We start from the raw sequence: 14,483 nt of genomic DNA on the forward strand, positions 1-14,483 counted from the left end.
CTTCCAGGAAAGCTAAAAGAGAATACAAATAACATTGTCCAAGCAGTGTCCTCCTCCTGAGCTACCCCAAGCCATGAACGAACTTCATGTCCCATCCCGTCCCCCAACACAGTGATTAAAAGAGGAAAAAGTGGCAAGTTTCATGCTACTATACAGGACTATTTTGAGAAACTGAAAAATTCTAGTATATTATATTAGGAATATTGTAATATATATTCCTCCATTATATTGGGAATAAACTATAGGAGAAAAAAAATTAAGAACCAGATATTGAAAATATCAGATATTGAAAATATCAGATATTGAAAAGATATTGTGTCTCATGCAAAGTAATGGAATCTATCATAAACCAATCCATTACACTCCACCTCGAAACAAACAACCTACTCTCTAATAAACAATTTGGTTTCAGAAAAAAATTATCATGTAACTTACAACTTCTCCACTGCAAAAACATATGGACTACTAACCTTGATCAAGGAAAAGCAATAGATGCACTCTACATAGACTTCTGCGAAGCTTTTGACTCAGTAGTACATGATAAACTTCTCCTAAAACTAAAATCCTACGACATTTCAGGACCTCTTCACAATTGGATAAATGCCTTCCTGTCAAACAGACAACAAGTGGTCAAAAGTGGCGTTCCCCAAGGTAGTGTTCTTGGGCCAACGCTCTTCATACTATACATAAATGATCTCTGTGACCTTATCTCAAGTTATTGTGTGCTCTTTGCTGACGATGTCAAACTATTTAATACCACTATTAATACTTCTACCCTTCAAGAAGACCTTGACTTTGTATCCGATTGGTCTAAAACTTGGCAACTCCAAATCTCAACCAGCAAATGCTCAGTCTTACATATTGGGAAAAAAAATCCTAACAACAAGTACAAGCTTGATGGATATTACCTTACTGACAACCCCCACCCTGTCAAAGACCTTGGAGTTTTCATATCAAATGACCTAAATGCCAACCCCCCTGGCAGCTACATAGCAAAAAGGCTCTAAGAGTTGTAAATCTAATTTTACACAGCTTCTTTTCCAAAAACTCTACACTACTAACCAGAGCATACAAAACATTTGCCAGACCTATTCTTGAATACAGCTCATCCATCTGGAACCCATACCACATCTCTGACATTAATAATTTTACTAGAAGAGTTTTTCGCTCCTCCAAAAACAACAAAATACCTTATGCCACCAGACTTGAAATTCTGGGATTAGAAAACTTAGAACTCCGCCGACTCTGACATGACCTGTGTTTAACACACAGAATCATCTATTGCAATATCCTTCCTGTAGAAGACTACTTCAGCTTCAATCGCAATAATACAAGAGCAAACAATAGATTCAAACTTAATGTCAACCGCTTCAAACTTGATTGCAGAAAATATGACTTCTGTAACAGAGTTGTCAACGCTTGGAACTCATTACTTGACTCCATAGTCTCTACTCAAAATCCCAAAATCTTCAACCAAAAACTGTCTACTATTGACCTCACCCCATTCCTAAGAGGACTATAAGGGGTGTGCATAAGAGCACAAAAGTGCCTACCGTTCCTGTCCTATTGTTCTCTTTCATTATATCAAATTAACATAGTTATTGCATATTTTTGCTTATATATATATTTTTCTTTTATGATGTGTTGTTGTTTTATGTCGATGTTTGCATATACTGTTGTGACAAAATGAAATAAAAAAAATCTTTGTAGAGCATGGAGAGAGAGACAAATGGCTGGCTTCAGTTGATAGACCTCACCCTAAGAGGTCTGTAAGGGGTGTGCATAAAGAACACCAACGTGCCTACCTTCCCTGTCCTAATGTTCCCTTTAATTGTATTCATTTTATGTATTCAATTCATGCTTATACTTGCATATATTATCTAATATATACTCAACAAAATAAATAAATAAATAAAAATAAAATAAAATAGACCAAGACATGATTTCTCACCAAGGGGAAAACCAACTTCTTACAAAGTCAGCAGGATCCCAACAATTCAAGAAAACACCCATCGTGCTCCGCTTTCAAATAAATCAGAAAAGAATCAGCAATAAATGTGTTCAACTAAGCCCAGAATGCAGCAAAACCCTTGTGTACTTTGCTAATCTATAAATATCCAAACCATTTCATTATATAAATGTGAAAACTCAATCCTCAGTGATAATATGCATCACCTTTTATCCTTCAAAATTTCCAGCTATGTTAATGACATGGGAGTTTTAGGGTATGTATAATAAACACAGCTCATAAAAGAACTACTGGCTTTGGAGAAAACATAAAAGCAAAATTCCGGCATCATTAGCATGAATACTGGCTGCTTCTTTTAATCAGAGGCTGGATTTACATTCTTGCCAATTAAAATGACAGTTCTTTGCTCTGCAACATGATTGTTTCTGCCATATTGTTGTTTTTTTTACTTTATAGAGGAATAAAATAATAAATATTGATAAGCAATCATATTAACTGTATTTTATTTAGTTTATAAGACTAAATAAAACTGACTGAAGAATTCCCAGCCATCATCCATTTCCCACCGTCCAGTCAGAGCTGAAGAAGCTTTATTTATTTATTTATTTATTTTGTTTGTCACAACAGTATATAAAAGCATAAGCATGAAAATAACTATATAATATATTAGCATATATATGAGCATAAGTATGTGATAACTATATTAATTGGATATAATGAAAGGAAACAATAGGATAGGAACAGTAGGCAGGTTTGTGCTCTTATTATTATTATTAAATTATTATTATTAAATTATTATAATTATTATAATTATTAAATTATTATTATTATTATTATTATTATTATTATTATTATTATTATTATTATTATTATTATTATTATTATCTTCTGGGATGAGAAGTAAAATGTCTTCAAAGAAAAACTAGAAAGTCCAATTGCCTCTTGAGAAAAAAGCATCTGAGACAGGGCTTTGAATCCACAGTCACGGCAGCAATACTGACTTTGTTTTAACCCTTCTCAGTAAGCGTACTGATTGGGTTCATACAATGCCCTAAAATTATAAAGCACATTATGGCTCAGCATGATGTGTGAAGCAGTGATGAATAATCTGGGATCCTTCAGACAGTTTGGCCAACTGCTATTAGTCCCAGGCAATTCAGCAAATGGAGAGGATTTGTAGTTTCAAGTATCTGGAGACATAAGGTGGCCAAACTTTGGTATAAATACAGCCACTGATTGAATAAACTGAAGGAATCTGGAAATCAAAAAGTCTTGACTTGGAAATAAGTTCAATTTAACAAAAAAAGAGAACTAATTGCCAAGTAAACACAAAGAGTATTGTACTACAATACTGCGATGGTAAACTTTTCTTACGTTTATTTAAACTGAGCACGAAATGCTGGCATAATTAGAATATTCTAAGCTTCCTCTTTTTATTAAAAGCCAATTAAAAGATTGCCATTTCAGTTTGCTATTGAAAGGGCAAAAGCTAAAAAGATTAGTAATACACTTCAATAAACTCCACCAATTAAATAGCTCTTTCCTGATGATTGCTAACAGGAAACTTCTTTTCTGAATACTTAGAGTGATGTTATCATATTATAGCACAATGAGGGCTAACAATGCATTTCGCTCAGCTTCTTTGACCTTTGGAGACCTGAGGGAACGAACATACTGGGAGTTCATTAAGTCACGATTAAAGGGTAAAAGCTCACTTCACTAGATAATTCTTGAACTGAAGGCAGTTTGTTGAACAAACATTCTTGGTAAATAGCCCTTTTTTCCAAGTTTCTGTCATTAATGGAATAAATCGCCCTTGGTTTCTTTCCAGATTTGGGGAAAGAATAATGTTCCTTCATTCAAACACATTAATTATTTCTTCTATGTAAAGCAAAATAAATTTTCTCTCCTTAAAAGAAAAATCTAACATTTTTCTTTTAAATCTCCAGCCTTCAAAGTTTATATACAGTAATAAACCTGTCAGCCCTTGACCTGGTTTATGTTTTTAAAATAGCTGGAATATTTTTTAAAAAGTTGTATTTATAATTCTTATTCTATGTATAACCATTGAAAAGTAGAGTTGATATGGATACAAAATAATAATTTTTAAATATTAAGGATATAACTGCACTTTGAACTGAAATTGTGTTTCAAGGATTGGAAAAGTACACCTTTTCCATATTTATTTAGGTATTTGTTTAAAAAGTGATTAGAGGAAACAGAACTGATTTTTCAAAAAATTTGTTTTATTTTTATATATGTGGGCCATGAATATTAAATGCAAAATCATTAAGCTTTCTATAGGGTTACATGCCTGCTTTAATCTTTTTAAATATTATAAATTATATAATATGTGATATTTCTATATTATTAAACCCATAAAAAGCACTACTAAAAACAATATTTTGCTACCAAATTATACCTGAAGAAACTTTCAATGCTCCAGAGGCTGCAAAATTCGGGTGTGGCAATAAATGATATTATTTGCAATCAATATCATTAGATTCCAATATGACTGTCGAAACAGATGGAAGATGTATACACAGAGAGAGAGAGAGAGAGAGAGAGAAAGAGAGAGATTTCTATTCATTGTGTTTCTATAAAAATCACACCTGTCAAGGAGACTTTTGATTCAGTAACAACATACGTAAATAAATCTCAAATTTTTTAAGGTTCCAAAAACAGCTATTATAATTTGTTACATTTACTTCATTAAATAGATGCTAGAAGCTTCCTTCTTTTACTACCCCCAAAAGTAAGTAAATATATCATTAATATAATTACCATATTTAAGTTTGAAATGTGTATGTTATTTCCAAAATATTCAAAATGTCTTATAAAGTAGAACAAATACAATATATGGACATTTTAAATCCAATGCATAAGCATTCAATATATTTAAATATATTGTTTTTTAATAAAAAAAATAACTTTAAAGCAGAAATGTCAAATTCTATGTGCATATAACTGTAAGAACAACTGTTCTTTTTCCCACCAGGTTTGTGAGTTCCAAGGTTTGTAATACTGTAGTTCAAATGTGATCCCTTAGTATAAATTAGTAACTGACCTCTGGTCCAGAGGCCTGAAGGCAAAAATGCTTTGCTTTAGTTCTTGTGAAAATGGTACCCATTTATCCAGAGTGCTATTTAAAAGATACACACATTATTCTCATCAATCCTTTTCTCCTCTTCAAATGCAAGCAAAATAAAAGTATCATGAAATGAGTTAAATGACTTCAAAAATAAAACAGAAATAAAATACTCCCAATCTGATTGTAAGATAAACTTTAACTCACATATTTGGTCTTTGTTTCCAAAAGTCATTTTATTCCTTAATGCTATACATTTCCAGGGTCCGAAGAACCATGCTTTTAAAACAGAACATATTGGAAGATTAATCACTCTATCTTTACTGCACCTATTTTCTTTGAAGAAGGAAAAGAAAGCCTGGCACTTTCTTAATGCTTCATAATTATATGTCTGGAGGCTTTGCAAGTTAATAATGTGGCGGAAAACGAAAGGTATATCCTGACTCTGAGTTCAGGATGCAATCGGGTCATGACACAGATAGCCATGGAATGAGGATGCAGAAACACCCCATTCTTCCACATGCCCAAACGTGCTTATTTCTTTCAGCACAAAGCAAGGACAATTGCCAGACCAGCTGCTGCTTCACAGGGTAGCCCCATAATGTATTTCCTGAAAACAATTGAACCTTGCACTTAGAAACCTTAATCTGAATATTAGAACAGACAGTTGGATCAGAAGCAGGGTGAAATGCTGCCTAACATTTCTTAAGTATTTACTACATTTACTCTTGCAAAAATACAGTCTTGTGTATTAGTTTCATCAGAACAAACAGATACCTAAAATGCAGGGAAATTTAGGGACATGGTTGAATCTGAAAAAGAAACCCACAAAAAAATAAACCTGAGATCAATGGAGAAGGTATGAAACTATATGTTTATATGTGTATATACTATATAATCTTTTTGTATGATGTTGTGACAAAATAAATAAATAAATAAATAAAATAAACTATCACCCAATATTTAAATATAATAAAGCACTGGTTTATTTTTACAAGATAGATAGATATATACATCTAAAGCATAAATGACTCAGATGCACAAAATATAAAGTTTAATCTTAAATCCTTATCTATTAACTTAAACAACTGATCATATTTATCTTACTATACTTTAGCTTGGATATCTAGCACAAGATAAAAGTGAGGTAGGGCAGAGAAGATAGACAGGAATATCAACTGTTCCATGATTGCAGCCAAAGTTGTCTTGTCTTGAGATAACTAATAATCCTTCCTAAAAATTATTTATCTGACATATTTTTCTTTCATATATCTCATCTTATTTTCATAGAAATGTCATTTTTTTGTCCTTAAAATCATGTTTTTCCCCTTATTTCTTTAAATTGCCTCAGACAAATTATTACAGCTACAAATATTTTGTATTTCAAGAAACTGAATTTAAATTATTACCATCAAATCTTAATTAATTTATTGAATAAGCTGCTGAATTTCAACACAGGTTTGTTTCATAAATTATAGTTGGAGAGAAATTATCTGAGCCTCCCTCTTGGATATTCATACGGTCATCCAAGCCTTATCTTTACCCCATCCCCACCTCCACTTCGTTCCTTGCATTTATCATCAGTTTATGGGAACACAGAGATAAGTGAAAGCAAGCATCTCTGGAGAAAATCTTGATTTGCCCTGAAGGAAAGTGATCTGTGATATCCTGGTCTAGCCAGCAAATCAAACATTACTTAGGAACTGAACCGCCACCCACCATCGCAGGGAGACGGAACCTATACTGTTAGATTCGGGCAATAACGAGGCAGGAGACCAGGATAGTGACAACAGCTCTTTACTATATGGTGAACCCAGCAACCCGGGCTGGGAAAACCCTCTCTTTATATACAGTTTAGCCGGAGGCTTCATCCAATCAGCAACGTGCTTTTTCCCGCTCAGTTTTCCCTCCACAACTCTTAAAGATACATTACACTCCTTCCCTCCCAGAAAGCACTTTACCACTATTTACATAGAATTTACATCTTATTTTTCAACGTAATCACGCAAGTAGACTGGGCGTCTCCTGACTCTTTTGGACCTGCGCAATTCATTTTCTGGGAGTGAGTCGAGCTGACCGGAGGGACTGTTTGTTCCTCTCAGCTCCTCCTCTAGGCCATCCGGCCCTGGATTATTTGCAGAGTCGTCCCTGCTATTTTCAGGAGGAACCGGTTGGCGTCGCTGGACCTCCTGGAACTCAGATAAGTCCCGCGTTTGCCCCGGGTTTGAGTCAGCTGTGTATTCAAACGTTTGATAGTCAGGGCCTGTTTCATCTGCTTCTGATTTACCGGTTATGCGTTTCCTTATTTGGTCTATGTGGCGTTTCCATATCCGGCCATCCTCTATCTCTACTAGATATGATTTTGGTCCTGTTATTTCTAGGATCTTTCCTGCTAACCAGGTCGGGCCCTCGCTGTAGTTGTGTGCCCACACTAGGTCGCCTATTGCCATCCCTCTTGTTTTTCCGTGTGCCCCTTTGTAACCGTCTGGTGTGTAGTTTGGGTTTAAACGGTCTAGTGGGCACCTAAGCTTCCGACCCATTAATAGCTCGGCCGGGCTGCGGCCAGTTGTTACACAGGGGGTTCTGTGTTGGACTGCTAGAATTGTATCGATTTTTGTTTGCCAATCGCCCGGCCTGATGCTTCCTTTGCGCTCCGAACGAAACGTTCTGCAAGGCCGTTCATCGCAGGGTGGAAAGGCGCCGAGAGGACATGTCGGATGCCCTCCTCTGCCAAGTACCCCTCAAACTGGGTTGCCGTGAATTGCGGGCCGTTATCGGAGACTAAAGTGTCGGGCAACCCGTGGGTTACAAATAGGTGCCGTAGGACTGAAATCACGGCATCGGCTGTCATGGATCTCATGAGAATGATTTCCAGCCATTTGGAGTAGGCATCGACTACTACCAGAAAGGTTTGGCCGTGGAAGGGGCCGGCAAAATCGATATGGATCCTAGACCAGGGGCCCTGGGGTCTCTCCCATTCCCGAATCGGGGCCGTTGGGGGTAGCGGTCTGGACTCCTGGCAGGCCTGGCATTTCCCTACCCTTTCAGCAATTTCCGAGTCCATTAAGGGCCACCACACATAGCTTCTCGCTAGACCCTTCATTCTCACGATCCCTGGGTGGCCTTCGTGAAGGAGATCCAATACCTTTTTCCTCAATTTCTCCGGGATCACCACTCGATCCCCCCATAGTAGGCACCCCCCTTGAGCTGAGAGTTCCCCACGTTTTTTTACAAACTCTTTAAACGCCGCCCGCAGCGGGCCAACCTCTTTGTACCCAACCAATTACAGTTCTTATTGTAATGTCCTTGTACGAAGCCCGAGCCACCTCTTTGGATGTGACTGGGCCAGAGTCCAAAGAGTCAATTAGTAGAACTGGTATCCCCGGAGTGGGGTCTTCGATAGTCTCTGGTAACGGGCATCTGCTCAGGGCGTCTGCATGCCCTAATTCCTTCCCTGGCCGGTGTAGTAATTTGTACGAATACGCTGCCAGGAAGATAGTCCATCGGGTCAGTCTGGGCGAAAGTGCCACGGGCGTTGGGCGGTCGCCTGCCAACAGACCTAGCAAAGGTCTATGGTCCGTGATGATTTCAAAATCACGACCAAATACATATTCATGGAATTTCTTTACTCCTGAGACTATAGCCAAGGCTTCCTTATCAAGCTGGCTATAATTCCTTTCAGTTGATGACATGGTTCGGGAGTAATATGCAATAGGGGCTTCTGTGCCATTTGGTAACCTGTGGCTGAGCACAGCCCCCACCCCATAAGGAGATGCATCGCAGCTTAACACTAATGGCAGCGTGCCATTATATTGGATAAGGAGGCTATCACTCGTTAGGAGATTCTTTACCCCTTCGAATGCCCTAGCTACCGCCTTTCCCCAAGACCATGCAGCCGTCTTTGCTAGTAATTTATGCAGCGGCTCGGCTACTGTTGCCTTATTCCCTAAGAATACCGCGTAGAAGTTGACCAGACCTAAGAATGCCTGTAACTCCGTTTTGTTCTTTAGAACCGGGGCCTTCCTGATGGCCCGTACCTTGCTCTCAGTGGGGTGAATGCCTTCCCTGTCTATCCGGTAGCCCAGGAATTCCACAGATTCAACCCCAATCTGGCATTTGTTTAGTTTAACTGTGAGACCGGCAGACCGGAAAATGCCCAAAACTTTTCGCAGCCTTACCCCTAATTCCTCTAGATTCTCAGCGGATACCAGTACATCGTCAAAGTATGGTACCACCCCTGGTAGTCCCTGCAATAGTCGCTCCATTAGGTTCTGAAATAACCCTGGAGCCACACTAACCCCAAACTGTAACCGGGTACACTTAAAAGCCCCTCTGTGAGTCACAATTGTCTGCGCTTCGGCTGTGCTGCTATCTACGGGCAGCTGTTGATAGGCTTGGGCCAAGTCTAGCTTGGCAAAAACTTGCCCTTGCCCCATTGAGTGCAGTAAGTGCTGTACCACCGGAACGGGGTAAGCACTCTTTTGCAACGCTTTGTTAAGCGTTGCCTTGTAGTCAGCGCAAATCCGGACCGACCCGTCCGGTTTGACTGGGGTGACTATAGGGGTCTCCCACTTAGCATGGTCAACTGGCACTAGAATTCCCTGGTTTACTAGCTTGTCCAGTTCCCGGTCAATCCTGGGCTTTAGGGCGAACGGAACCCTCCTAGTCTTTAGACAGATAGGGGCAACTTGGGGGTCTAAGTTAAAAGAGATAGGGGTCCCCGTGTACTTGCCCAGGCAGTCTCTGAAAACGTCCCCAAATTCTTTCACGAATGCGTCTTCGAGGTCGACTTCGTTTCTGAACATACCAGTCACTCCCATGCCCAATGCTCGGAACCAGTCCAGTCCCAACAAGCTTGGTAGGGTCCCATCGACGATGGTGATGGGCAGAGTTTTCTCGTACTGTCCATACTCGACGTGGACGGACGTTACCCCTCGAACAGGGATGCGATTCCCTTGGTAGTCTTGTACCCTTAATTTCTGCGGTTTCAGCTTGCGCTTTGCGATGGCGGGTACGGCTTTCACGAGAGTGTCCCAGGACATGATCGTGATCGCTGAGCCGGTGTCCACCTCCAATCGGCACGGCACCCCCTCAATCTTTGCCTTTGTAAAGATTTTTTTCTCTAGGCGTGTTGATGCATGACCCACTCTCACGACAGTCTGATTCAACTTCGCGCCTTTTTTTAACTGACCACTCGCGGGCCGCTTCGCCGTTCCCGCGCTCTGATTGGCTGGTTTGAATTTTTGGCAGGAAGGTTGGGGTGCTCGACAGACCTGTGCTAGGTGCCCCTTCCTTTCGCACCGCCGACACATTGCATCCTTAAATCTGCATTGTTGTCATTGGTGTTGCCCTCCGCAACTTGCGCAGTCACCCCGGTCTTCTTTCTCCGGCCTCCCGGTGTGGAAGACTCCTTCCTCTTCCTCACCGTCCGACTCAGCCTGGATCTCCTCGTTGTGGACCGGGGTTGATTTCGCACCAGCCGTTGGTGCTAGCGGCTTTTGTAGGGTTTCCGCCGCTTGGGTAGACATCTCGTGAGCCCTGGCTTCGTCCAAGGCGTTTGCCAGCGTTAGGTTGCTTTTAGACAGCAGCCGCCTCCGCAAACGGATGTCCCTGACCCCGCGGATGAGTTGCTCCAGCAATGCCTCATCCAAGTCTCGGTACTCGCAATGTTTTGAGGCTTTCCTCAGGGCGGCCATGTATGCGCTGATGGACTCGCCCTCTTGCTGTCTGAGCTCCCCGAATTCGAACCGTTGCACATACTTAGACGGCGTTGGTGCATAATGGGCTTTCAATAAAGTCTGCAGAGTTTGCCACGGTACCGACTGTACCGGCGTTGGCTCCGCCAGGGATTCTGCGGTGTCGAAAACTTCTGGACCGCAGTGGCTCAGGAAATACGCTCGTTTCCTATTGTCTGAAACTCCTTGAAGTTCGTTCGCCTCGAGGAAACACTCGAAACGAGCCATGTATGACCCCCATTTTTCCTTAGCTGGGTCGAATGGCGCTGGCGGTGTGTAGCCGGACATCGCTGCTTTCCGCCCCTTGTTTGCTGGGTTCGCGTCTTCCTGGTGACTTCAGCTTTTTTCCTGGCGCTCTTAGCCTCGAAATCCCATCCTCGTCGCCAGTGTTAGATTCGGGCAATAACGAGGCAGGAGACCAGGATAGTGACAACAGCTCTTTACTATATGGTGAACCCAGCAACCCGGGCTGGGAAAACCCTCTCTTTATATACAGTTTAGCCGGAGGCTTCATCCAATCAGCAACGTGCTTTTTCCTGCTCAGTTTTCCCTCCACAACTCTTAAAGATACATTACATATACGTTGGTTCCGTCCCAGGCGCCTGATGGACCCTGAGAGGTTCCTGACGGAGCTTGGGCCAATTCCTGAGGATCTGGCCCACGGCTCGACTGAGGAACTAGTTGTGGCCTGGGAACAGGCCGCGGCTGGGGCCTTGGACCGGGTCGTGCCTTTACGGCCTCTGACCCGGCGCAGGTCTCATCCGGCCCCTTGGTTCTCCGAGGGGCTGAGGGAGATGAAACGCCGGAGAAGATGCCTAGAGAGCGCCTGGAGGTCCAGTCGTTCCGAAGCTGATCGGACACTAGTTAGGTTCTATTCTAGGACCTACCTAGTGGCAATGGGGGAGGCGAGGTGCTCCTACGCCTCCACCCTCATTGCGTCGGCAGATAACCGCCCAGCCGCCCTGTTTCGGGTGACCCGCTCCCTCCTTCATCAGGAGGTGCGGGATGACCCTTTGCAGGGACATGCCGAGGAGTTTAGTGGTTATCTATACGATAAAATTGCTCAGCTCCGGGATGGTCTGGACCGAAATTGGGATGATCCAAGCGGGGGAGAGGAGGCACGTCTTGTTGAGTCTGTTTGGGATGAGTTTGACCCTGTGGCTCCCGAGGATGTGGACAGGTTGTTGGGGAGGCTTCACGCCACTACATGTTTACTGGACCCGTGTCCTTCCTGGCTGGTGCTGGCCACTCAGGAAGTGACACGAGGCTGGCTCCAGGAGATTATCAACGCTTCTTTGTTGGAAGGGGTTTTCCCTGCCGCCTTGAAAGAGGCGGTGGTGAGACCCCTCCTCAAGAAGCCCTCCCTGGACCCGGCTATTTTGGGTAATTATCGTCCGGTCTCCAACCTTCGCTTCGTTGCGAAGGTTGTAGAGAGTGCTGTGGCGCGACAGCTACCCCAGTACCTGGATGAAGCCGTCTATCTAGACCCGTTCCAGTCCGGCTTCCGACCCGGATACAACTCGGAGACAGCTTTGGTCGCATTGGTGGATGATCTCTGGAGGGCCAGGGACAGGGGTTATTCCTCTGCCCTGGTCCTATTAGATCTCTCGGCGGCTTTTGATACCATCGACCATGGTATCTTGCTGCGCTGGTTGGGGGGATTGGGAGTGGGAGGCACCGTATATCGGTGGTTCTCCTCCTATCTCTCTGACCGGTCGCAGACGGTGTTGATGGGGGGCAGAGGTCGACCGCGAGGGGCCTCACTTGTGGGGTGCCGCAGGGGTCGATCCTCTCGCCCCTTCTGTTCAACATCTATATGAAGCCATTGGGTGAGATCATCAGTGGCTTTGGGGTGAGATACCAGCTGTACGCTGATGACACTCAGCTGTACTTTTCCACCCCGGGCCACCCCAATGAAGCTGTTGAAGTGCTGTCCCGGTGCTTGGAGGCTGTACGGGTCTGGATGGGGAGAAACAGGCTCAAGCTCAATCCCTCCAAGACGGAGTGGCTGTGGATGCCGGCACCCCGATTCAGTCAGCTGCAGCCGCAGCTGACTGTCGGTGGCGAGTTATTGGCCCCAGAGGATAGGGTGCGCAACTTAGGTGTCCTCCTGGATGAACGGCTGTCGTTTGAAGATCATTTGACGGCCGTCTCCAGGAGGGCCTTCCACCAGGTTCGCCTGGTTCGGCAGTTGCGCCCCTTCCTTGATCGAGATGCCTTATGCACAGTCACTCATGCGCTCGTTACCTCTCGCTTGGATTATTGTAACGCTCTCTACATGGGGCTCCCCTTGAGGTGCACTCGGAGGCTTCAGTTAGTCCAGAATGCAGCTGCGCGGGTGACAGAGGGAGCTTCGCGTAGCTCCCGCGTAACACCACTCCTGCGCAGACTGCACTGGCTACCTGTGGCCTTTCGGGTGCACTTTAAGGTTTTGGTTACGACCTTTAAAGCGCTCCATGGTTAGGGCCTGGGTACTTACGGGACCGCCTGCTGTTACCGCATGCCTCTCACCGACCCTTACGCTCTCACAGAGAGGGACTTCTCAGGGTGCCGTCCGCCAAGCAATGTCGGCTGGCGGCCCCCAGGGGAAGGTCCTTCTCTGTGGGGGCTCCCACACTCTGGAACGAGCTTCCCCCGGGTTTACGCCAAATACCTGACCTTCGGACCTTCCGCCGCGAACTGAAGACACATCTTTTCATTCGCGCGGGGCTGGCTTAAATTTTATTGATTTTAAATTCTCTATTATTAATTTTAATGGGGTTTTAGTTTTATATATTTTAAAGTTTTTAGGCCAATTATAAAATAAGTTTTTTAATTTGTATTTTAAATTGTATATTGTATTGTCTGTTTTTTACTTTTGGCTGTACACCGCCCTGAGTCCTTCGGGAGAAGGGCGGTATAAAAATCGAATTAAATAAATAAGTAAATAAATAAATAAATAAATAATAACCTGGTGGAATTATAAAGTCACAATCTGACTTTTTTAAACAACATTTTTGCATGGATTGATTACATGAGCTAATTTCTAGAAAATGAAAGTTGAATTCTATTGATTTCTGCTCTGACACTTTAGTTTGTTGAAAAATTGCGTTCAGAGTACAATTTTCAAGTCAGCTGTGAATCTACTTAATTGTAGAACCATTTAGTTTGCTAATCAGAATTTTACAGTATCCTTTGTCAAATTCTTCATATTTTATATACAATTAAGCCTCCCTTCGTGCACCTCCCCAACCCAATACAACTTACAGTGAAAGACAGTAAAAGAAAAGAAAAATCCCTAGCCCATTGAATCCTACTAACATACAAACAATCCTACAGCACCATGTGAACTTATTACACATTGTGCCAGCCCTGCAAGTCAGTAACAAATCCATATGGATATCTGGTAACTGTTAAATTGTCTATTAGATGGTTAGCACTTTCTAGGAAAATTATCTCCTTAATAATGACTATAAACTCTTTACATCTATTTTAGCTGAAGGACTTAAACAATTTTACAAGGTTATATACATAAAACCAGTGTGGTTTCTTACCTAAGACATCTAAAAGATAATGTCAGAATAATTTTGAATATAATTTAATATTTACAATAATTAGTGACAGGTTGCATTAATCTTTCTGGATGAAGAAAAAGTGATTGACAACTTGAACTGGGCCTTTATCTTTAAAGTAATGGAAAAGATGGATTTTG

The sequence above is a fragment of the Ahaetulla prasina genome, chromosome 8 (assembly GCF_028640845.1).
Source record: "Ahaetulla prasina isolate Xishuangbanna chromosome 8, ASM2864084v1, whole genome shotgun sequence".
Taxonomy (NCBI): Eukaryota; Metazoa; Chordata; class Lepidosauria; order Squamata; family Colubridae; genus Ahaetulla; species Ahaetulla prasina.